This window comes from Centruroides vittatus, unplaced genomic scaffold (assembly GCF_030686945.1).
Source record: "Centruroides vittatus isolate TY-2023 unplaced genomic scaffold, ASM3068694v2 contig_1758, whole genome shotgun sequence".
NCBI classification, from domain to species: Eukaryota; Metazoa; Arthropoda; class Arachnida; order Scorpiones; family Buthidae; genus Centruroides; species Centruroides vittatus.
In genome coordinates this window covers 602589-629475 of record NW_027121073.1, presented here as the reverse complement: position 1 = coordinate 629475, position 26887 = coordinate 602589, and the positions used below count along the sequence as shown (strand labels likewise).

General features: G+C 32.1%; 1 protein-coding gene and 1 pseudogene across 1 annotated transcript in view; one reads left to right on the top strand and one right to left on the bottom strand.

Moving 5' to 3' along the window:
- Positions 1-930: 930 nt before the first annotated feature.
- Positions 931-7809, bottom strand: LOC136969203 (probable global transcription activator SNF2L2 pseudogene; annotated as a pseudogene).
- A 2309-nt stretch (positions 7810-10118) lies between these two features.
- LOC136969202 (membrane-associated guanylate kinase, WW and PDZ domain-containing protein 1-like) overlaps positions 10119-26887 on the top strand; it is a 56741-nt gene continuing 39972 nt past the window's right edge. Inside the window, 1 exon segment of the mRNA XM_067263299.1 lies at positions 10119-10269. The gene's annotated coding sequence lies outside the window, so the exon portion shown is untranslated.

Genomic DNA, 26887 nt, shown 5'->3' with positions numbered 1-26887 from the left:
AATATATATTCCTTTTAGTTTTTAAGAAATATCTATATCCAAAAGTTATCATGGTTGAAACACACATGTATATGCAATATCATACAAAAATATATAAAATATTAAAATGTATTTTGCAAAATTATTCATTACATAGTAACACAGGTAATAATTGAGGTAATTTTATTAGTATATTTTATATCATATTCATATATTAGCCAACATTATTCTTATGAAATGTAAAATTTTGCATGAAGTGACTTATTCTCTTGTAAAGTTTATGAACTAAATATAATGTTAAAACCAAGATTTTAATCTCAAATCATATCTAAATTTAAAACAGCTCAAAGTATGAAAAAGATATCATACATTGCTATATAAATTCAAGAAATATATAAGCATTCTAATATATTAAAACACACTAATAGCTCATTGATATTCAAATCTCAAAACTACCTACAAATTATCTGTTAAGATATATCCCAGAGAAATTATATATAATATTTTGTTTTAAATAATTCACACAAAAATAGTCAGAATAATGGACTTTACATTGAGACAAAGTTAAATGTAAATTTTTATTCAACTATTTTAAAGTAAAAGATGTATGCTTATACACACTTTTGAGAATTTTGTCAAATCAACAGTTTAAACAATATAAATAATCCAAAATTATATCAATTTTATGTGTTTTTTATGCTTTATTGTAACTGTTTTCTTCAGATATTAAAATATATTGTATCTTAAAAATTATTTATGTAATAATATGTTGTAAGACTAGATAAAATATTCATTAAAACAAAAATAAAGTTACATTAATATATTTTGCTGCAATTATATATACTGCAAACTTGACCGAAATGCATATTTGATACAAAAGACTTTACACTGTAATTCTTATTATAGGAACTAGTATATATCTTCTTATTCAGGAAAATAAAAAAACGCATGTACTTCAATATTAATTTTAATTGTAGTTATTTTTGCTAGATGTAGAAAATGGATTTCAATCACTTTAAAAGTACTATATTGAAACAATGTCTAAATCACAGATACAGTATAATAGGCCACGAAGCTATCAAAATACATCAAATACTTTAATGCATGTATTCAAATATCCATTATTACTAGGAGATAAACATTTTTAAGTTCTAAATTTTTCACAATATTTAGAGTTATTAAAACTAGCTTTATAACAATTTCCTCTTAGAAGAATCATGTCTTGCAGACTTTGAAAATTATTGAAACCCATATTTCATCATCTTACACTTATTTTTCATAGTAATTTAATAGTTTTGACAATGGCTAAAAAGAAAATAAAACACATTTATTCAGGTTCTAATTCTCTCCACACTTTATTCACCCATTCCTCTCACTTAACAGGTACCCATTTCAAATGTTATATTTATCTCAATTTAAAATATATTTTCATTTTTTTTCTAAATTTTCAATGCTTTAAAAAGTACTCCTCTTTAGCTTGGCATTGCATTCACGCTTTCCATTTTTATTCAATATATTTATCAATGATAAATTCAAATTTAAGAATGTAGTTATCAGATGTTCCTATTGACATTTACATACTCCAAAAGAAAATTTCATATTTATAATATTTTATTTATTAAATTTAACACCCTTATTATACAGATTATATAAACTAATATGATATGCTTTTTTTTTCTTTTATAAAATACACTTATGAAAAGCAAGATTTGCAAAATATACCATAACTATTAAAATTACAAATACTGTACCATTATATATATATTTAATTTCTTATTACTCTTGTATGATAAATCACACAAAATATAAACAAGCTACTATTACACAATGTTACATTCTATGATCATATTAAAGCAAATAATTCAAAAATTCTAGAATGATTTTTAATCATATTCTATGATGACCACTGCAAATGTGTTTTAATTCATTTTTGTCTTTCTTTGACATCTTTGTAGAGGATGGAAAAAGTTTTATTTTTGCATTTATAAAAGCTGAAAAATATGTTACATTTATTTCATTAATTAATGAAACAAATTAGCTATAACATTAAATCAATCATAATTTTAAATATTAATCTGTACTTTTTAAACTTGAGTTGACAAGTACAGTATATATGTACTATACTTCAAACTCTTTCTTTACTGTAAATTATTAACCAAATTGTCAACATCTAGGAACTTAGTAATGATAAATTTCTGATGAAATTTTGTCACTACTTAACTTCATGAATAAATCTAAAAGGAAGACATTTCTCAGTTGCATAAAATACTGACACTGATTGCAATAACTGCATCTTGTCAGTACTATCATTGATGATGACAATGTTTTTTCTGTATAAAATGCAAGAACAAAACTTGTTTTCATACTAAATAACATTAATTTTGAAAGAAATTGTCATATTGTCCTGTAATGTATGAGACAGAAATAAGAAAGTTTTATCAATATTATCGTTAGATATAATACCTCCCAAATAAAATTGAAAATTATTCTAGAGTTTTTGGTTACTATACTTTTTTTTATGGTATAACTTTTGCCACATCCAGCACATATTTTAATCTAAACATGAATAAAATTAATATTTTCTATATTTTTGTAATTTTTATATCAATATAATAATATTTAAAATACTTTTCTTGTAAAAAATACAAGAGTTTAATTAATGAAATTTTTAAAGTTCACACAAATAAAGAATAATTTACTTAAAACTTTAGTCATCAGTGTCTTCTGATTCGTCGTCTTCACTTATGTAGCGTTTAACCGCTCGACTTTTACGTCTTCTTTCTCTTTTCAGCGGTTCTTCTATACTTTTACTGAGACGTAATTTACTTTCTTCATCAGAATCATTCTCTTCTCCACCATCCTCTTCACCTCCCTCTTCTCTATCATCTTCTCCACCATTGTTATCTCCATCACTATACTCGTCACCTCCAACCAAAGCCAAATCACCCCCCTTTTCCAATCGTTCTCGGGCATTAGTGAAAACAGACTGCAGAACAATAGAATCTTCATATATCAAAGAACCTTCTACATTATATGTTTGGGCATTTTTACATAATATCATAAATTCCCCTTCAAGATCATCTAAACTACGATAGCGATGATGTTTGATTTTTTGTTTAATTTTCCGTAAATCAACTGGTTTTTTTATAACTTCGTAATAATCTGGGAGTTCTCGTCTTGGAGGCAATTGCAAGAAAGCACTACTTAATACTCTTCCATCACTGTCTTTGTAATTTATTACAATATCAAGGAGTTTCTTCATTTGTTTTGTAAGCTTAGGTGGATTAGGTGGAAGTTTTTCTAGAGGAGGTCGTCCTCTCTTTCTTTTCTGTTTTGGTTCTTCTACTTCAACTTCTCTCTTTCTCTTACGGCCTCTTTTTTGTTTTTTCTTTGTTTCCCATTCTTCCAAGTTTTCTTCTTCTATAGCTTTCAAAAGTTGTTTCTCTGTTAAATTATATGAATAATCTATTTCTTTTCTCTGACGAGAACCACGACCAAATAATTTATCTTCTTCTTCTTCATTAGTCAATCTTTCTACTTCTGCATCATCTTTTACTAGCCAAGCAGGCAATTCATCCTCCTCTATAAGACGAGGTTTACGTTTTGTGTTGCGTGCTTCTTCTCTTCTTCGATCAAGATCCATTTTTCTGAATATTTCAAATTCTTCTTCATTTCTTGCAATTAACTGATTGATTGTTTCATCATCTGGTACTTCATTTTCTTCATCTTCATCAATTTCATCCTGTACTAAAATAGCTTGAAGAAATTGTTTTCTCTCAGAACCAGTGGATTTTTGATCAAACATACCAGCTTGTATAACTTTTTCATCTAAGTTCAATTTATATTTTGCTGCTGCAAGAATCCTTTCTTCTACAGAATTCACAGTAACTAAACGCAACACACGTACTTCATTCTGCTGACCAATACGATGAGCTCTATCTTGGGCTTGAAGATCCTGATGGGGATTCCAATCAGAATCAAAAATAATTACAGTATCGGCAGCTTGCAAATTCAAACCAAGACCACCTGCTCTAGTACTCAATAAAAATACAAAATAAAGAGAATTTGGATCGTTAAATAATTCTAACAAATGGCCACGATCATCTGATTTTGTTGCACCATCTAGTCTTAGATAACTGAAATTTCTATAATTGAGATAATCTTCCATTATTGTCATGAGTGTGGTCATTTGACAAAATAATAATATCCGATGACCCGTCTGTCTTAATTTTGGTAAAATACGATCCAATAATTCAAATTTTCCAGAAGCTCGATATAAATCCGGTCCTTGAACTATACCAGTTGAACATTCTGAATGTTCTACAAATGCTTCTTCAATATGCTGAAACATAAATGGATGATTACATATCTTTCGAAGTTGCATAATAGTATTCATTAGTGTTTTTGTACCACCCTTTCCTTTCTTATCCTTTTCCGAACCATCAGTAAGTAAAACACCTTTTGTTTGCATATGTCTATACAGTAAACGTTGAAGAGCTGACATATCACATTTAACAACATATTCAACTTTCTCTGGTAACTGAGCTTCTACTTCTTTTTTTAGTCGACGTAACAAAAATGGCCGAAGCACTTTATGTAAACGTCGAATGATGAGAATAGTTTCTTCTTCGTTCAATTCAACTTTTTCTCCTGTTGTAGCAAATGGTGCATTAAACCATTGTTCAAATGTATTACAACATTTAAAAATGCTAGGTAATAAGAAATTCAGCAATGCCCATAACTCTGGGAGTTTATTTTGTAATGGTGTTCCTGTTAACAGCAGGCGATGAGGAGCACTATAATGGATATTAAGAACTTGAGTTAATTTGCAATGATGATTTTTCATACGATGCCCTTCATCTATAATCATGTATTTCCATCGAATTTTTGCTAAAATAGCTTTATCCTTAATAACATATTCATAAGTAGTAAGAAGAACATTAAACTTGGTGCTCTTTAGTTGCTGAGCAATCTGTCGTCGAACATTTGGCAAACCTTTATATGCAATTTTAACAACAGATGGAGCCCAATGATTAAATTCTAACATCCAATTTGATAGAGTTGATAATGGAACAATTATTAAATAAGGACCAAATACTTTCTTTTTTTCCATTAAGTATGTAATCAAAGCAATAGTCTGAATGGTCTTACCCAAACCCATTTCATCTGCTAAAATACCATTTAAATTATTATTATATAATGAAACCAACCATTCCAAACCTTTAACTTGATATTCTTTTAATTTACCATTAACCAGAAGAGATGATTGTTCTTTTACTTCTTCTCTAATACCATGAGCAATATTGTAATAATTTTGATAACCTTCAAATATTTTGTATTCATCATCTTCAGCTTGTGCAGCATGAATAATTTCTTTAGATTCATCATCAAAACCTTTATTATTACCTTGACCATGTGATAATCGTGATTTGCCTTCTTCATCATCATCTGAATCAGAACCATCGTCGTCGTCGTCGTCTTCATCATCTTCATCACGAGGTGCAACTTCGTAACCAGGATGCATTTCTAACCAAGCATCTAGCTGGCTTGCCAAGGGAGCATGAGGTCCTGAAAGTACATTCCCAGTAGCTGTCTCTATTATATTAACATGTATATCACTCTGTTGAGAACTTTCATCTATAAGACCTTCTTGCAATGACTCATTATTTTCACCAGAATTTTCTTTTTGTTGTAATTTCTGTAATTTCTTCTTCTTTTTCTTCTGTTTTCTCTTTTCTCGCAATTTTTGCCTTTGGTCAGCTTTATGTTGTCTCACCATTTCCGTCAAATTACGTATATACTCATCTGTCTGTGATAATAAAAATGCTAATCTTTTATCTTTTTTCTGATCAATAAGTTTTCTATAGCCTTCTTCATCTTCAGCCATAAGTCGTATCAGACGTTCTTTTTCTATTCTCTGTTGTTCCTTTTTCTGTTCTCGTTCAGTATTAGCATGATAAGTAACTACAGCTTTGTTCACTTTTCCAATCTTTCCTAGCATATTACGATGATATTCTCTGAAATCTTTTCCATGTTGAAGTACTGCATTTAGATATTCTTGGTGTTTTTGCCTTCTCTTTCTTTCTTGTTCAAGTTTTTGTTGTTTTTCAAGTTTTTCAGTTATACGAGCTTCTCTAAGACCTTGACGTTTGGAACGTTTATATAACTTTGGATTAAATGATGATTCTAACGTTGTATCTCTACGCATACAAGAAATTACTTCTGATCGCAATTGGCGTTGAAAATTTAAAAGTCTTAAAGCTTTTAATTCTATCATAGCTTTAATTCTCAAATCATCTGGTAAATTTGCTGGTAAATTTGAAAATTCCTCAATTCTGTGAACAATACGAGCAGCCAATCTATTTTCTCTTTCTTTTAAAATTTCAACTGGATCAATACCTTGAGGTTTTGCTATTGGAGTAATTCGATTCTGTTTTTGTTGTAATTGCATCATGGTAGGAACATTATTCACCTGTTCATTTGATCCTACTTGTTGTGAACCGGGCAGAATTTGAACAGATCCTGAGTTCTGAGAGGCAGCATTTACTTGATTTGTATTTGTAACTATTGTTGATGGTTGAGCTGTGTTATGTGAGGTAGTCTGTTCATAAATTGTTACAGTCTGTCCTGGTTTTATCTGTTGTCCCATCACAGTTCCACTAATAGACTGATTTGGAATATCTCTTACTGCAGATTGCAAAGTTAAAGCATTTGTTTGCTGATATAAAGCATGTGGAGAAACTCTTTTTCCAAGTAGTGCCAAACTCAAATTGTCAGGGATAGCTTGGTTACGTGCTAAATACCTGTAAGCTCTTATCTGTGCTCTTAGTTGGTTAATCTGGGCATTACTTAACAACATAGGCTTTTGTACCTGATTTGAACCTATTGAATTCATGTTTTCAATCGTTGTTTCAGAAATAGACGGTTGAGTATTACTCATCTCAGAAAATGCCGAATAAGACTGATTATTTTGATCAACTTCTCCGACTTGTTGCACGGATGAATTTTGGATATTTTGAGATGCTTGTCCTTGTTGATATAATACAGCATACGACTGAGAATTTGTTTTGTTACCGACATTCGTCTGCGCATCTGTTGCGGCATTAGAATTTTGAGATAAATAATTAGACGACGCATTCGATGGCGAAGGAGGTAGACCGATCGTTTGAGACTGAGGATAAGACTGTTCGGATGTCAGTGGCTGTTGAGTCTGTGCAATAACCTGATAAGACGATGCCGGCTGCGAATGAACTTGAATATTTAAACTATTTTGTACAGGTTGGTTATTAAGCATTGTAACTTGTTGATTTTGCGATGCTGGAGATGGAATATTTGCATTCGTGCTTCCCGAATTTTGTTGAATGGGACCTGTAGAAGGATTGTGGACACCAGTTGCTGATGATGTCCCAGGGCTTGGGATTGCCTTATTTCGATTTGGAATTGCCATCATCTGGGCGTAATGGGGATCATCTTTTTCTTCGATTGAGGTTAAAGTTTTTTGAAGAATATTTTTATCATCTGACACTAATCGTGATTGTTGTTCAGATATATTTCTAGTCGAAGGTTGAACAATAGTTTCGTCTGTCGTCGCCATGACAGTCTCTAAATAAAATATATATATACTTCAATTTAAAAAAAAATTAATATATATTTATTATAATATAAGTAACAAACCTCACAGAAACGTTATTTACTAAAATCAAAACATAAGAATCCCACGTTTTTAAATTTTTTACATCACACGAAATCACTTCCTACTTTTAATGAATAACCATTTCGGAAACTGGATTTGTACGATTGTTAACACTGGATGGCGCTTCAAATTCTTAGAATTTTTAATGATTTTCTTTTTTTCTTGTTTTTTTCTTATTGATAATTTTGATTATACTTTTTTATTGATCGTTGTAATAAAATAATCAAATTCCTAACAGCGAGTGATAATAATTATATAAATCTAAAATCCGAAGCAAATGTGATAATGCATGAAAAATAAATTTTGAAACTTTTTACGATTGATTGGTTAATTAATGTGATGTATCAACATAATAATCTTATTGGTAAACAATAATTTCGTTCCCTACTAGCAGGCCTGATCAATAGCGATGTACGAAGAATGAGAAATACTAGCGAGGTTGCGGCCGAAGTTTTCATCTCTAAACCGTGAACGTCGAACGTCGAGCGCCGCTTACAAGATAGCGGTGCTCGGCGTTCGGCGTTCACGGTTTAGAGATAAAAACTTCGGCCACAACCTCATTAATATTCCGACTCGTACTACACATGACAAATTATAATAGTTTAGATGGTGCTTGAACTGGATTCTCCGAGGCAATATGTTATTAATTTATCGTGCACCCATATACTTGCCTGACTATATTTTAAATAACTAAAATGGGAATCCTAATTAACTGATAACCGTTACATTTTTTATGATGTCGAAAGAAATGTATTAGCGAGGTTGAGGCCGAAGTTTAAACGCGAAAACGTGTACGTCGGACGTTCAGCGCCGCTTTCCTGTAAGCCTAGAAGTTTGACAATGGCGTTTGGAATGTCGAGCATGATTCCACTGACTTTCCAAACTCATTATCAAACTTCTAGGCTTACAGGAAAGCGGCGCTGAACGTCCGACGTACACGTTTTCGCGTTTAAACTTCGGCCTCAACCTCGCTATTATTTTTTGAGCAGTGGAATGGCCGAAGAGACAAAAGCATTAAGACGCCCGTTCTGGACATCTAGGGAATCCGAATTCAAGTACGGGTCGGATCCTCAAAAGACTTCATGAAGAATTTTACGCGAAATATGTCGGGCTTCATATTTTGTCAAACCCGATTCATTGTGAGCCTGATATAACCCATATAGACATGAAAGGAATATTTTATTAATGCCCGTAGGATGAAATTAAAAATAAATAAACTATTTTAAGTAAAAAAAAAATGAAAGTTTTTCTTTTAATCAAAATGCATATTGTTCTTTTCAATGTTTAAATTTTTTAATGAAGAATACAGTGTAAAATATATAGGATTTTTCAAGATATTTTGCAATAAAAATAAGCATAGTTTACGGAATCCTAGCAACATAAGAATGTCGCCAGCCGGATGGCTACGAAGGTTAAGAAATCAGCCTATCGCTCTAAGGACCGGGATTAAGCCGGGAATATCGAAAAACCCCAGAGAACTTTTGGGAGATAGTCCGTTCTGGATATGACAGGCCGGTTCCTCGCTCCAGGCTGTCCCATTGTTGACATGTTCGAACCCATAATGAACTTAAAAAAGGTCCTTTTAGTGCCCACATGGCAGAACGAATAAAAATAAATCAGTTAGAAAATATAAAAAGTTTATCATATGAATGGTTTTTCTATTTTTTAAAGTTTCATTTATTTCTGTCTACGCGAAAACTCATGTTGTAATTGCACCATCTTTAACTATTTCCTATAAGTTTATAAATTACGCACCACTACAAGGAATTGCTTATAACCAAATTTCAATTTGGAAAAACTGGCCCTCACGTAAGAAAGCCTTGCTTGCTTGCCGCCCTCTGGCGGTGAAGTTATCTACGTTAGCTATTTCGTCCCGTATAGTTGTTTTTCTAGGTATGTGAGTGGAGTTGGTTGGAGAAACAGATGGCGATCCCAAGTTGATGTACTTGAAAGGTCTAGAAGAAACGTTTGACAAAATCAGTACTAATGTGGAAGGATTGTAGGAGAATGCACAAGAGGGGGGGGGGAGAAAGCCAGTCAAACCGACGTTGGCCATCTACCGGCGATATTTGTGATAATTTGTAAAAAAATCAATTAAAATTTAAAAAAAACTATTTGACCCGTAATAGAGTATAAAATTCACGTAAAAAAAGTTTCTATAAAAAAACAAAAATTATTACTTTAACAATTAATTACACTATTAGCGAATCATCGAAATATATTTATTAATTTCGAAATAAAAAAAAATGATTATTTAAAAAAAAGAAATCTCTCGATTTGTCACGTCAATTTTTTATCAGAAAATTTTAAAAATAAATAAATAAATAAATATTTCGTCGATATTAGTATTAATATTATATTTTTAAGAAACATTTAGGCAATTTTTAAAAATAGTAATTAATTACTTGGTAATGTTTATTATGAAAATGAAATCTTAATATGTAAGATGGAGGACGGTATCCAAAATGGCTTCCTTTTTCTTCTGTAGTTTGTGTTTGTTTTTCTTGAAAAATTCGTTAATTTATATACAATTAAAAGATGTAACATTGATAAAGAAGAGAGTTCATTGAACGTTTATTCGTCATTAAAATTATCAGGTATTAATTAATTAATATTTAAAATGATTGATTATTGATGCCTTTTATACTCGCAGTTTTAATAAATTATAAAAGGAATCAAATGATTAAATCAATTAGAAGAATATTTTGTAAGATTTGCAATTAATATTTTTATTATTCAATTTTTAAATTGAATTTATCCAATGAGATAAATAAACGTAGATTGGCAAACGTGACGTTAAACGTAAACGTAAGTAAGAAACTCCGTAAGAATTATTATAATAAACGATTTATATATTAATTTATATAAAAATTATATTATAAGAGAATGTATAGACATTATAACAGTTCATTATTATATTAATCTACAGTCGTTGCTTATCAAATCTTTAATTTTTGATTACCAGATTCAATAATTGCAGCAACAGTCGTCTCTGTTACAATTTCCAGTGTAATTTTAATATTAAGGCTATGAAAATAGTTTTAAAAGAACAAGCAGCCTATTTAATGTGTGTGTTTTCGAAGCCAGAGGCAATTGCCTTTTTTTTTTTTCTTTCTTTTCTTTTTCTCCCTTGCTCTTAGCTCGTTGTGCATTTATTATATTTCATATAATTTTTTATGGTGTGGTAATGTATTTTAAAATATTATACAGATTTTATTGGTAATGGTGGTGCATCCAGAGGGGAGCCGAAAGACTCTGCACCCTCCAAAGAAAAAGGGGGGAAACACTAGAAAATGTTTAAAAATATTTTCTAATTAAAATCCAATTTTTAAATTTATATTCTGACATGTCTTCTACAGTAATACATTGGTTTTTGTTGAATTATGAAAAATTTGTCTCAGGTTTGCGTCGGTGTGCCCACGTGACCTGCTAACTTTGTGAAACATAGGATGACTCAAGCGATTTTCTGCATGATGTGGTGTTGTTTCTCGTTGTCCCTGCACGTCTAGCTAAACAATTCCATTGCTTTCCTTTCCTTTCCTTTTAGCTCTGTCATGGGACCAAAGAAAGTTTCCAGAGCCAGCAACCCTTCGAATGCCATGTTAAATGTTCATTTATTCTTTACATTAGTTATTTATATTCATTTTCTGTTAATTTCTTATTGTTTTTAGTATTAAACACAATATTTATGCTCTATAAAATGTGTTTTTTGGTTTGTATTTTGGAGTGTCTAGAATGAATTAATTGGATTTACATTGATTCGTATGGAAATAATTGCCTCGGTGTTCGTTGGTTTCGAATTTTGCCAATTGTGTTTGGATGGATTATTGATGAAAAACTAGGTATCACTGTATTTCTCTACTACTAATAGATTAGTACTTGCATAAGGTGGGAATTTTATTGAATTGGCATTAAAAAATTTATCTGTCCAACTGCACTCCCCAAGATTAATTCCTGAGTGCATCACTGATTGGGAATATATATTTTATTGTGTGTCTGTAGTATGGTATTGATAAATTTGCCAAGATGACTGTTAAAGTTTAAAAAAATTTGAAATATTTTTTCATCAAACTAAAAATACTTCTTTACTTTAAAATATTATAGGATATTTAAAATATACTATAAATATTACTTTAAAATATTATTAAGCATATATTATACTTTGCTTTATTAAAATATGTTGTTGTTAATTAAATATATGCTTGATTTTAACTAAAGAAAAAATTAAATATATTAATGCGTTAGGTTGGTTAGATGGCTACGCAGACATCGGTTGATATTTGTGGGAGATTAAATTCAATTTTTGTCTGTAACCTTGTGATTTTTCATAAGTGGAGAATGACAATCAAACTAGTGCTATTGTCTTTATCCATGCTATTTGATTCCGTTTGTAGATCAAAAATATAGAATATATTATTTATAATACATTATCTCATGATAGAAAATCATCAATTTCAGAATCGTATATCAAATATTTATAAAACTTTTTATTAATTTTATTTGTAAAAATCAATGAATAATGTAAGTCATTCATGTAATGATTTAGCATAAAAATTGAATTGAATATTAATATTAAATAGGAACTAAATGGTAACTTTATGAACTAAGAATGCATCTTAAATATATTAAATGGATGAGTTTTTTTATGTTTAATTTTAGAAAAGGCTAATATTTTGAATTCTTTATTGTAGTTAAATAATATTTTATAATATAAATTTATAGGAGAATTAACATAATAATGAATCTACTTAATTGTGAGGCAGTTAGTTTACAAAATTTGTTTATCTTGTAATAAATAGGCCTATAAGGACCAAATGATAAATGTTCAAAACTTATCAAATCATATGCAACAATTAATAGTAATTTTTATAAAAATTTACTGATATCTTAGTCTTGTATATCATAGCTGTCTTTTAGTTGTTAACTTTGTATGTACTTGAGTAGACCCACCCAGGGGGTGGGACAAGGGGCTTGGTACTCTCCAAAGGAAAAGGAACACTAGTAAATTTTCCAAAAATATTTTAATTAAAATTCGTTTTTTTTTTTTAATCTATATTGCATCATGTGTTCTATTTCTATATTACTTATGAATTAGCAGTCAGGTAAGCTCGAAATTTTGTTGAATTTACATTAAAAAATTTTTTATCCATTCAACTCTGCCTCTTCCAATATTAAATCTTGTTTGTGCCTCTGAGACCCACTGTGGGTGTATTTTTTTAAAAATTTGTTGGAGTGTGGATTTATTCAAGCCTGTAGAATTTTTGAATCTTTGGGTTTATTTTTTTCAAAATTAGGTTTTGTATCTATTGGTGAGAGAGTGGCTTTAGGAATCTTTAAATAAAAACCAAAAAATAGTTTTAAAAAATTCACAGACAATAAGAAATTTGATGCATTTATTTTTACAATTAAAATTTTGACTAAAATATTTACTGTATCTGTGACTTAGAAGTAAATTTATTCAGGTATTGTAGATTTATTTTTTAAAAATATGATTGACAAGGTTGTAGAGTTGGTATACCAAGCTGTCTGACTCAGACCTTCTAAAATTCTATGAGTCAGTCCAGTTTTGACTCCTGCCTCCAAATAATAATTTAAATGTACTTTGATCTTATATTAACCTAGAATGACATTTCGTCACTGCCAAGTGAATTATCAGGCTACTATTAAAGTATTTTTAAGTGAACATTTGACTTTTTAAAGAAATGCTAATTTTCAAGTTTAATTGAAACAGAAAAATTCCTTATATTAATCAAAGAACCTTATATGACATTTGGGCACTATATTAAAATTGTTTTTGCATTTTTAATTTATTAAGCACTATCAATTGCTGCATGAAAGTTTTAACTGTGGCATATTATTAAACATTAAAAAAGACAATAAACTAATCCTTCTTGCTTTGATTAAATGATAAAAGTTTTTTAAGTATGTTAAAGACTACAGTCTAACAAGTTTAGTGGTCCACATTAACTTATTAGACTTACAGTCTAATAAGTTAATGTGGACTTCGCGGGAGCTACGCTAATACAGTCTAATAAGTTTTCAAATTGTTTTTTTTAACAATTGTTTTTGGTGTACAGTACATAATGAAGAGAGTCATTTATTTTCAAAACCTAAAGATTCTAAGTAATTTGAATTTGTTCTTAAAAGATCGGAACGCAGTTTTTTAAAAATAATAGAATCCAGCAGTTAACCTGAAGAAGGACACGGAAGGCGTCCAGAAAACGTTCGTTGAATTGAAGTTATTTATTTCACACCGGTCAATAGGCACAAGTGAGTTCGATTTATATTTCTAAGTAATTTTTAACTTCATCCAAAATTTAGATTTATGAAACATATTTAATTAAGCTGGCCTCTTAAAATAGGATATCTTAGAACTTTCATTGCATGTTTTGTTTTGAGATACCCGAAAGACTGCTTTATTAATGTAGGTTTTTAATTATGTGTTGGTATTGTCAAGTATTCTGGTGTTTAGAATATTCAGCATTGTGCATGGTCTCAAGTAATTAATGCTGCTCTGTTTTTTAATCTAGATTAATAAAAGCAAAAACTAAGCATACTTTTTACTAATAGATAAAAATACATTGCTTTAAAACTCTTAGTTACAATATAATTTTTTATTGTAATAAAAATTTATTAAAACTGTTTTTAATCTGTCTGAAAAATAAATAAACAAATTCAAAGCAACAAACGTTTTTTGCTTCAAATTTGTTTATTTATTTTTCACACTAGTTACAGGCTCCAGTGAGTGAGTTTTATTTATCTATTATACACACCGCGGTGTGCATGAGGAAGATATATTGATTATTGATGCTGACTAATTGTTATTGGGAGATAGTAGTGAGCCTAACTAAGGCACGGGAAAGACTGGATTTCTTGACCACATGCAAGAGAAATGGAGTGTTCCAATGACAATATTTCGCATCCACCTACCGCCGGGCAATGAAAAGATACTGAATAAAGTCAGATGGATGTGTTTGAATAGGGCCGTAAAGAAGACCAAAAAGTTAGTATTTACCAGTCTAATGAAACTGGTACAGATTGAAAATTCCAGCAAGGCCCCCACACATTGGAAATTGAAAATAACAGAATCGTAAACCTGAATGACAGGCTTCAAACAAATCTAAGAAACCGTTACAACAAAAAACTGAACTGGATTTTATGGTTCCAAATACCTAAAGGTCACAGACAACATCAATGTCCATACGTAGTATGGGATAATTTACAAATCCCAAGATTTGTCAAAGATATACTCAAGTTCGGACCAACCTTTGCCCCGGCACGTCCTATTAAAGAGACCTTGACATCTTCGTTACTGGATTTAGAGCTGTTGGTATGGGGCCTAAGATGTTCAGAAAGAATACTATAGGTGGATAGCCACCCTCAGAATTAAAAACACCAGGGACTCTAGGGAGGTTTTAGGACTGAGAGAAAACATTAAACGCACAGTTATATAGAACAATGTCACAATCATCAGAGCAGATAAAGCCAAGATCATGGTAATCATGAAAAGGGAAACATACGAGAAAGGGCTGCAAGAATACATCGACGCGACACAATGCAATGAAGTGGAAAGTAGCTGGGTAGAGAAACTACATTCACAAGTTAAGCTCTTATCTTGTTCGAAGTTGGCCAAGAAGCTAGAGCTAGGGAACATCACAATGGATACCCCAGACATACCTAAATTATTTGCGTTTGCGAAAACGCACAAAGAAGGCCAACAATTTCGTCAGGTAGTTGATAAAGCTAAGGCTCCTACCCATAAATTGGAGAAAGTGATCCACAACATAATTATGCCACACCTAAATGGCTATCATTTACCATCTGAAACCCTGTAGAATTAATCAATCAGTTAAAACAGATCACCTCCCCAGCTTGCATCACGGTATTAGATTTCAAATCATTATATCCTTCCATTAGGATACCGCAGTGTTTCTGTGCGCTTACAGACTTCCTGTTTATGAAAATAAATGACACATTCCTCCACCAGAATGTGTTGGAATTAGTGCACCTTATCTGTTATGGTTTGGTGTTTCAATTCAACAGTCTAACATACACACAATCGAGGGGTCCCACTGGGCAGTCCCATGTCCGGGGACTTGTGTGAGTTAGTGGTGAGACAACTCGAATCCAAGATTTTCCCGAGATTCATGAATGAGATCCTGCTATACAGACGATATGTGGATGACATTGTTATTATATGGAAGACAACACTGAACGTAGCATGATTCGTGGAAATGATGAATGATAACCCATATGGTCTGTCAGTTGAAGTAGATCAACACAGCGACTCTAATGTACATTTCTTGGATGTGGATATCAAGATCGAGACACACAACATCCACACCACAGTATATTGTAAACAGTGTGCAAGTCCCACATACATCCCGAGTGACTCGTGACCCATTCCAATACAAAATAGCCGCCTTTAGATTGTTGGTCAGATTATACACTCATTCATCTACTCAAGAAGCACTTGAAAGGAGTTAAACCACATTGGGAAGATTGCTGATATGCACGGCTACCACAATGTTATTCCAAGAATATCGGAGCACCACAAAAAAACACTAATGACCCACAACACACCCACAATGGCACAGGGTTACAACCAAGATACGGATGTTGAGAGAATATCACTCACATACAACCCTACCTTGAGATCCATGTATGCGGCTATCGCCAAAAGACGTAAGGTCATCATTGCATACAGGAGAGGCCCAACAATCTTTGACATGTTATGTAATGGAAAGGACCCGTCTGACCCAAGTAGATTGCCGGGCATCTACTGAATCCTGATGAGAGATGAGAGGTTCAATAGGGATGTGATCTATATAGGATCAATGAAACGCTCGATGGGGATCAGAATTAGAGAGCACAAAAAAGATATACAATATAACAGAGCCACCATGTCACTTGCGATATATGCTTCAGACCCGGGCATTACTGTAGACTTCGTAGGGGCAATGCCAATAGTCAAAACAACCCGGATGGACCACCTCAAGTGGCTAGAAGCGATAGAGATACATAAGGTGCAAACTACAACGACTTGCATTAATTCCCGTGAAGAAATGGCTCTTTTGCTTGCTTGGCAAGCCTTATTGCAGGATGATTCTTAGGAATTTGTTTGGGGTCCGAAGATGTATGAAGACATGTAATGCACGAGGACCTGTAAAAAGAATGCAACGTATGAATAACTAAATATGTATGAGAAGGGTAAATTCGATTTGGAACGATAGGGAACACGACGGTATAGCGCTTACGCAATAGACATTACACAATCGAACTATCATCATTCAAATTCGTTTTGAAAAATTTCAGAATGGTGTTATAGAAGAAAGAATCCAGCCACAGAAGGTGTTCGAAAAACGTTTGTTGCTTCGAATTTGTTTATTTATTTTTCACACCAGTTACAGGCTCAAGTAAGTGAGTTTTATTTATCTATTATACACACCCCAGTGTGCATGAGGAAGATATGTTAAAAAGAGGTAAAAATGGGCATGTCTATTAGTTGATTTGTTACCATTAGGGTATAAACTTAAGCTGGAAAAGATAGATGATATGAAGAAACTTTTAAATAAACTGGGAAGAAGTGATGGGCAAATTGAAGATTTATTTACAATGACATTTTACAAAAAGTTTTATCTTCTTTAGAAAGTGATTGATTTTAAATAGGTACCATGTCAGAACAATTACAATTTGATTTTTATTAATAATTTTATGTGATCATTAGGTTTTTATTTTTTTTCTTTTGGAATTAGTATATTTTTTAAACACCATTTTTTATTATCTTCAGTCATATGAACAAGGTTTGTGTGATTTTCATTTTTGTTTTGTATCTTATTTTGTACATTCTGTTTTGTTTTTGACGAGACTATGTCTTGTCTATAAAATTGCACTGTTGTCAACAGCTGGACACCTTAGAAGTATGAAGGAGTACATGTCAGGAGTTGCAATTTAGCACAGAGTATTTGGTGCCCAAATCATGTGCACATAAAAACAACCAGACTTGTAGGTGGTCAGGGGACCAAAAACTGAGTCAAAATAAAATACAAAATGGTGGCATTGTTTCTACAAACAGGCGCTAGTGTGAGATTTATGCACACGCTGCTTGTTGGGAATTTCGAAATGCGAACATTGCAAAATTTTGACAAACGTGTGACACACATTGCATGTATTCTCTTGCTCTTGCTGTTTCACCATCCTGCGAAATGACAAGAGCAACATTGGGACAATTAGGGTACAAATATTTTCCCACTTACCATAGCTAAGAACAGGCCTGTGACAATGCAACCCGTTGTAGCCATAGTGGCAACAAAGCCTGCCATAATCTACTCAGCCATCTGCAGAGGCGAGTTGTCACCCCACTCCAGGATGGGAGCTGCTGCTAGTGCTGTTTATGGGTGAGCTGGTAGACTGATGTCTGCTAAGTCCAGGTGCCACGTGTAGTAAACAGGAATAAAAGGACCAACCTTGGAAAAAATTGTCTGAAAGTGAGCTCTGAGTATGAAAAAGAACGGGCTGTGACAGCTAGCTTCGAAAGTTCACGCTCCACAAAACCATGTGTTCATTCAACCGAGCACACGAGGAGAACACATTAATTCATCAATGGCTGCCATATTTTTTACAGGAATAAATATACTTAGTAAAAATGACTATAATTCAAAGATGGCTTTTGAGCAGTGAAAATGGTACTGCAGTTTTTAAAATTATTGTAATCAGTATCCCTTTCAGAGAAATAAATCTTCAACTGTTTGAGTGATCTTAAATGATATTTCTCTCTAGCCAGATGTATCAAGGTAGCTTCCTGAAAAAGTACCTCTAACTGGGTCTGATGGGTAGGTTACTTAAGTGTAATAAGAAATCTTTTCTATATCGGAGGTATGTTCATGCATATAAAATAGTATATATGCTCATGCATTCTTGCTAGTAGATAGTGGGAAGTTGCCCTGATGTATTCCCCTTTTGTTTCAAATCTCATATCAAAGACTAGTTTCTTACATATGCTTGGAATCCTGAGGATACATTAATGTTCCTTTTCATTATAAAAGAAAATTGATATATCATCAATTTTCTTTTATAACACAGTTTGCTCTTATTTTTTGCTATTGTTTTATTTTAAAGATTGTTGACAGCAGGGCTGTAGGATATGGTAGTAGTTGTGGTCCAGTATTTGTCTTTTTGTATCTGTTTCTTACTGCTGGTATAGATGTTGGCAAGTAAATTGATTAACATATTTGAGTATCTATATTGTCTTGCAACCTCTTTAATATGTGCTAACTCTTTAAATATATCCTGGATGTTTTGTACAGTGTGTAAAATCTGTCTTTATTTAAAACCCTGAAAGCTACAGCTTGGTATTGAAATATGAATCACATACGGTATATGGAAGAGTTGATGCTTTGGTTTTTAGTATATTGATGTTATTATGTATCCTTTTTGTAACCTAATGTTTGTCTAGAAAGGGCATCTCAAACTGACTACTTTTTTCCAGTTTTAACTTTAATCCATATGGATAGCTGTTTGTCATGTTTAAGAACGTATCTATGTTGGGCTTCTTTCAGATAATCATCAATGTACCATATACATTGAAGTATTTGATTTTTGGAAATCTACAGAACTTATCCTTCCAATTGTCTAAGTACTTGCTTACAAAGACTTTCCAATGTGTGGTACCCATAGGAATGCCCATATTGTATGTAGGTTTCTCTACTGAACTGGAAGAAGCATGAGCAATATACTGAATGGGAAAGCTCTAAGATATATATATGGTATTTTCATGGATTGGAGATAGTTGATTCCAGAGGACACAAAAACACAGTTCAATTTTAATGGAAGAAAACATTGACACAAAGTCTAGGACTGCCATATAATCATTGTCCATAAGCGAGATACCTTTTAAGTGTTTCAATTAACTGAAGCAACAACTTGATCAAATAAGGATATAGTTTTTTATCCAGGATTATCAGTCTGTGCACTCAATTTTCTACTATTGAAGTGCTTAGAGCATTTGTGTCCTCAATGGGAGGAGGAGGAGAGAAGTACAAAGGGACAATTGAGGATACCAGACATAATTCATGATTGCAGGACATACATTGTAAAGTAGTGGTGATGATGGGGGACAGCATTTGTTATAAAACAAACCCACAGTGTTTCAGTTGTTGAGGAATGTCAGGACCCTGTGAACTATACACAGTCTTGGTATGAGTAAGATGTTGATAGATGACAGGAAGTTTGAGATGGAAAGAGAGTATATTGGAGCGATGTCCAAATCTTTGAGCAATAGCATTAATGACAGACAGCTACACAGTTGAGAAAGGTCTGAAATCTAAAATGTTGGCAAGGTTTATGTCAGAACTTGGGATAGATATGAAGTGGGAAGGTGCTAAGATTATTCATCCAATCTGTGATGTCATGGGCTATGGATTTTGGAAACATTTATAAATCATCAAAAAAGGAAGGATATATCAATTTCAAAGATACTGAGGACCTATCCAATGCATGGAGGTTGTATAATGTTTAGAGGTGATGTAACTGGACATTTAGATACAGTTGAATGTTAGAGTTTTCTCACAAAATTTGAATAGAGTGGAGTATATGTAAACTAAACATCTTCCTCGGACTTACATTTCCAAAATGGAATGCATATAGATGGGTTTCAATTTGGAAATTATATAGAATCTGAAGAAGATCCGATCTGCCATACAGAATACAGAAAACATTCATCTATATTGACCAGAAGTACAGGTACATCTGAAATTTATTTTATGGTTCCTTAGTGTATTTTGTTTACTTTACACATGAACATTTATCTATATTGGAGTATTTGTTAGGTATATTTGATATGTTGTGATACTTTTTTGTAGCTTTAATTGATTTCTGAAGCTAAAAATGGATTTAAAATTATGTAATGGTTTTTTAGTTTTCAAACAGATCAATGGTGTTTTGTTTTATGTAATGTGTATTTCAAAATTATGTGATATTCCATTTTCAGAATTATTTATGTTCCATGTTTGAATTTTGTAATTTGTTGTTGAGATGTTATGTTTAAACTTTTGGAATGTGTGTTCTTTTTGGAATTTAAGTTGTGATATACTGTATGAAGTTCCCTGAAAAATGGCACTAAATATGTCTGAAAATATTAGTATGGAAACAATAAATTCTAGAGAAAAAAAGTATAAAGTGTTTTTGTTAACAGTTATCTTGTTGAAATGTACACTGAAGTATATATTCACAATAATAAGAATCAAACTAAGAAATGTTATATTTCATTCTGGGATACAGATTGAGAAATAATATTCAAACGGCAATAGTTTTTGTAAGAAATTTGAATTTTCCTAAGTAATGTCATTTTTTATTATTTAAACTAGTAATGATCAAAATTAGACTTACTTCTTTAGGAACAAGATCATTTATTTTCATGATGATTCAGGATATTTTTTCTTCAAATTTGAAGTTAAGACTATTTACAAAAATATACATTTTCGAGTCTATCTTTTAATCCTTTAACACCACCACAGACGTAACAGTTACAATGGTTTGAAGAATAAACTTCATTAAAAAAGACAATAATGGGTAAAAAAAGATTCACAAAGTTAAAAATAATCAAACATCAGCCTTTTATTTGAGTATCTGATGCTTTTACAACTCGAAAATGTATATTTTTGTAAATAGTCTTAACTTCAAATTTGAAGATCATTTATATAAATTGCTATTTAGTCTGCTATATTTTTCATCTGTTTAAAATGTGTAAAATTAGTCATTTCATCTCTTTTTAATAATTCATTGTTTGTTTATCCTAATGCATATTATGTTGTGTTGCTGTAATTTAATCTGTTATCCTATTTAATACTTTTTGTAAACTTTAATGGGAATCAATACCAATGAAAAATTATTGTATGTCTGTCTCTCTGTTTCCTTTTTCTGTAATATAAATGATGTGTGTGTTAATTATTACATTATATTGATATAAATTTAATAATTCATTGTCCAATATATTGAGTAAAATTTAATTAATATATCATTAATTTTATTTAAATTTTTTGTAAAAGATTATTTTGTGGTTGGACAGATAGGCATGGTTTTTAATATAAAAAAATGCATCAAATACCATCTTCTAAAAAAAATTTATTCTACACTACAGTAAAACTTGCAGAGAATTAGCAAATTCCTTTTTTCCCATAGCTTACCTCATACACAATAAATAAATAACATCTTTTCACAGAACATGAAAACACTTGTTCACATTCAACTCTGAACATTTAATACAAAAACACCAACAGATTTTTTTTTCATTGTGGGAAAAAATTTGTTGCTCAGGAAATGCTTTTAAAATCATAATTTTTTTGTGAAATCCATGAATTTAACGCGGTTGTCGGAAATTTAAATTGTAAACAAATCCGATAGAAAAATGCTCCTTGCGAGAATCAGATTGGAGGTCACCATTTGCGATGGGAAAGTTGATACATAGCTGTCAAAAATGCGTTGTCATTCTCAACATTTGCCGATCACGTGACCCCTTTCTCACAACAAGGACATTAAAGTGAGAGCTACTGGAAGCTCGGGGCGATCATCATAGGAAGTTACAATTAGTGATAGTGCCACCTTGACTCTCGGACCTCCATATAGCAGACCCGATCCAACTAAAGGGAGAAGACACCAGTTGGAAGATACCGAGGACTCCTACCACTTCTATGCATGCATGATCACCACATACTGCCCTCCATATTTGTCTTTAGAGGTATTTCGGGCTAAACTTTGTAAACTCGCTCTGATAATCAGATTAGACACGTGACATAGTTTAGAGATTAGTTGCCATTTTGTGTAAGTAGTATAGGATAACTGCATTTAACCTTAGGATTTATATAGCCTCCTATACTCTTGATTTAATTAATCAATAAATGCTTAGTTATTTTGTTACACCTGTCTCCTGTCACTCCAAACCACCTGTTGACTTGCTCACCTCCCTCGCTACATGATAAAAAGCCATCCGAAATGACAATGTGGGCAGTCTTTGCAGACTGTTGCTGAGTAAGTGATCAGTAGGGATTAACCCCTGGCCCATGGTTTCTCACACTTACAACTGAGTACAACTGAATTTTTTTTGTTTTATAATATTCCTATATATAGGTTAAATCTTGTTATAATGAATGGTGATACCACACAACATATTTTTTTATACTGAAATTTTGATATATTTAGTAGTACTATTAATGAAACTTTTAAGACTAACTGTTTAAAAATATTTTTTGGGACATCAATAATATATCATCATAAACACACAAATTTTTTTCAGGCTGATCAGTTTCTAGAATGAAACTTTACATTAGTTAGATCAATTAAAATTGTAGATAATGGCAAAGGAGCAGACCAAACACTCATGCAATATTACTTTTCTTTTTAGCATCTAGTTTTTTTTGAAGTTGTCATTGTAAATTGATACCATTTCTTAATTCAAGAAACCACATGGTTTCATGTAAATAAGGCATTTATTCAATATCCATACATGACAACAAAATACAAGCAGAGTTGACATTTGGAAGCCATAGCCAGAAATCTCAACAGGAGCACAAATGGACTGTAAAAAAGGGTATAATCAATACTGTTCTTTTTATATAAGCAAGAGAAGCTGATGTAGTGGTACTATGGGCAGACTCCAAGATCACATGAGCATTAACTGACTTATATAATTTAAAACATTTGGAAGTCCTTGAAGTATATATAATAAATTGGGTGCAGGATTATGTTATTTTCTATGATGGGGACTCCTTATCCACAGTAAGGCCACGACTCCACTAGCCGTAAAACAGCCGTAAAAGCTTTTAATCACGTGACCTATTTGCGTTTGCGCTCAGATTGCAGTGGAGGTCCAGCTTGCAAAGTTTTTACAGCAACGGTGCTGTTGAAAATACGCCTGTACAGTTGTATACGTGATATATCGATATAAAGACAATAATTATATTCTACGAGTTTTCTCTATACTATAATTACAAATATAGTAAAAGTAATATCTTTACTTTCTTATATTGACTTTTATTATTATATTATTTAGATAATATACAGCATTTATAAGCTTAGCTTTTTTATTATATACTTCTCTAAATTGAAGGATTTTCCTTTGGCCGTTCATATTGCGTGTTTTAGGCATCCATTATTATAATCGGGATACCTCTTGCCATAGATACATGAATACTTTCAGATGTTTTCGATAAATCTTTCCAGATCTTCTAGAGTAGCCACGAGAGAACGTACACAAAAGCTCGTTTTCCTCCATTTTCGCACCATGTCATGATGACCTAGATTTAACTGACTTCTGATTGGTGGATGGTACCGGTTTATGATCGTATTCACTTTGAAAGTTGAACACTGCTCAACTCGCTTTTACGTTGGTTTTACGACTTGCTCAGGCGTAAAATATCATGGTCACGTGATTAAAAGCTTTTACGGCCCTTTTACAGCTCGTGGAGTCACGACCTAAGGAAATCTTTATGTGAATTACAGGAGTTTCCCTACTTACAAATGTTCCTTGTGACAAGGTTAATCATTTGCTTCTAATGGTACTGGTAAAGTATACAACTGACTCACAAAAAACCTTTGAATATCCAGTAGATTATTTAATTGAGAAACAAAGAAATGAACGTTTTCGACCTTATTCGGTCTTCATCAGATTTCAAACGCTGGGATTCGAAGAACAGTTGTGCGGAACACTTTAAAATTTTTTAGAACATTTTTTGGAACGTTTCCAATTTTGTGTATAAAACCGTTGTGCGCATGTGTTGCCATATGTAGCATGCATGCACACAACAGTTTTAAAGTGTTTTGCACAACTGTTCTTCGAATCCCAGTGTTGTAACCTGATGAAGACTGAATGAGGTAGAAAACGTTCGTTTCTTTGTTTCTCAATTAAATAATGTACTGGATATTCAAAGGTTTTTTGTGAGTCAGTTACAAATGTTCAACTTATGAACAACTTGACTGTGTCTAAAATTTAAATTTTGTACAAATTCTGAAGTTTTGTTGACATTCATAGAGTGGTGCTGAAGTCAGTCTTTGGCTAGTAATAAATAATAAATTTTTAATAAATAATTAATGTGGACTTATTTCTATTGAGTATCATCATTTTTTGTTCTTGGTGAATTCTGAGGTTTCTTTGCTGTTCGTGAGGTGGTGTTGAATTTTGTAACATTGGAGTATTGGCATTTTTCACAGTTGTTTGCAATTTTTATAAACTTTTATGATTATGAATCAAAACATAATAGTAAATTTAGCAGTGGAGATAAATGCAAGAAGTTTCACTCTATTTCCATGGAAACTAAAGTGGGCATTATAAAACTAAGTGTATTAGATGAAAAAAAAATTGTGTTTGAAATACCCACTACTCTCTCTCTGTGTGCCATATCAGAAATCCTGATGTCAGTGAGCACCTGGTGCAGGTTAATAAGTGGTTAGTAAGGTGCCAAGGTGTATCCTGGGGGAAGTTACAACCAGAGTGGTTCCCCGTTGCCTTCTCTGGTGTGTGATGTTACATGAGGGGAAATGCCTTCTGGGAGGTCTTGTAAGGGAAACTGGCCCCTATTCAGGTGTTACAAACGTGGAGAAAACTCGGAAAATCCACGTGGCCAGCCCGTCTGAGCGCAGTGCGAACCCGTGACCAAACTCCCAGTGTTTAGCGACAGAACCACTCGGCTACTGGTGGGCTTACCCACTACTAAGCAGTAGCAATTGGATAAACAAGAGTAATGTATTCTATTAAGTACATTGAAGGATCAAATGCTAACAATAAGTGTTTATTCTGTGTACAAATGTACTTTTTAGGATAGTTTTTGACTTATGAATATTTTGACTTATAACAAAATCTTGGGAACCTAACTTGTTCATAAGTAGGAAAACATGTATATAACCATGAGAACATCAGTTCCTGATGGTTGCAGAATTATTTTATTTTTGTTTATATTTTATTTTAAGTTTGTCCAATTTGTAAATAAGTCATGATTTTTGCATTCTATGATTTTAAAATTTGTTATTGAATGTGTAACCATTATATGTTCTTTTATATGATAGTGTTAAGTTTTGGATCACCCAAACATTTGAATGCATTCATTTTTTATACTGTATACCTTGTAATTAACTGAAGCAGATCCATCAAAGGGATCAAAAAATTGATTATTAAAATTTTTTTGGAGTTTGTTAAGTTGTCTGTTTTTAATTGATTTAATTTTTCAGTTGTGGTTCTTTTTAGAAATATTCTATGATTATTTTGAACAGTGTATGTACAAGGAGTTTAGTTTAGTAAGTTAAAATTAAACTTTGTATTGAAAGAGTCTCTATTGAGTTCAATTAGTATGACTAAAAGGGTTTTTCAATTATTAGGTTACTGAAATAATGGGTGCCTTGATAAAATTTACACAAGTTTGTGTAACATAATTTTTAGCTTGGAAAAAGAAAACTGTGAATTAAATAAATATATGAAAGGTGATGAATAGCTATATGTTATCTTTTACTTTCATAATTCTACAAGTTTCTATCATTGAATGTGATCAATTCTCTTCAGGTGTGAAGTACAAGTTTCTGTACAAGACTGGTTTACATTTTTCAGACAGTACTTAATCAATCAATCAGGTGATCTGTGTTTTTTTTTTTTACCTTCTACACTTTTTCATAAATGGCTGTCTTGAGAATTGCCTGAAACTCCTTGATTGGCCTAATTGCTGGTACATTTTCAGGATTGTCCTTCTTTTTGATGAAGGTGATCTTTTCTTGTTGCAGGTAATCCAGTACAGTTTTGGCATAGTGGAAACTTGCTCTGAATTTGGTCAGATGACATAATTTGCTTGAGAATAGTTCTTTTGAATGTAAGAAATTGGGCAATGTTGTATACTTTCATTTAAATATTCTTGGGCATTGATAGCAAAACTTTGATTTTCTGATTAGAACTTGACTCGATCCATTTGGTCCCACTGAAATCCAAAGCAAAACTTTGCCCTGGAAACTTCTACATTCAAAGAACACTGGGACGAAAGCAACACATATCTGAACCTGTTACCGGTGTTGGTGAAATGATGGATCCGTCATTTCACCAACACTGGTTTTTCTTCAGACATATTCACCAACGCCGGTTCTTCTTCAGACATTTTCACCAACACCGGTTCTTCTTCATGCGATATGTCTGAAGAAGAACTATTAAGGTTTGAAAACGTTTACGATATTTTTTCAGTCATTTCA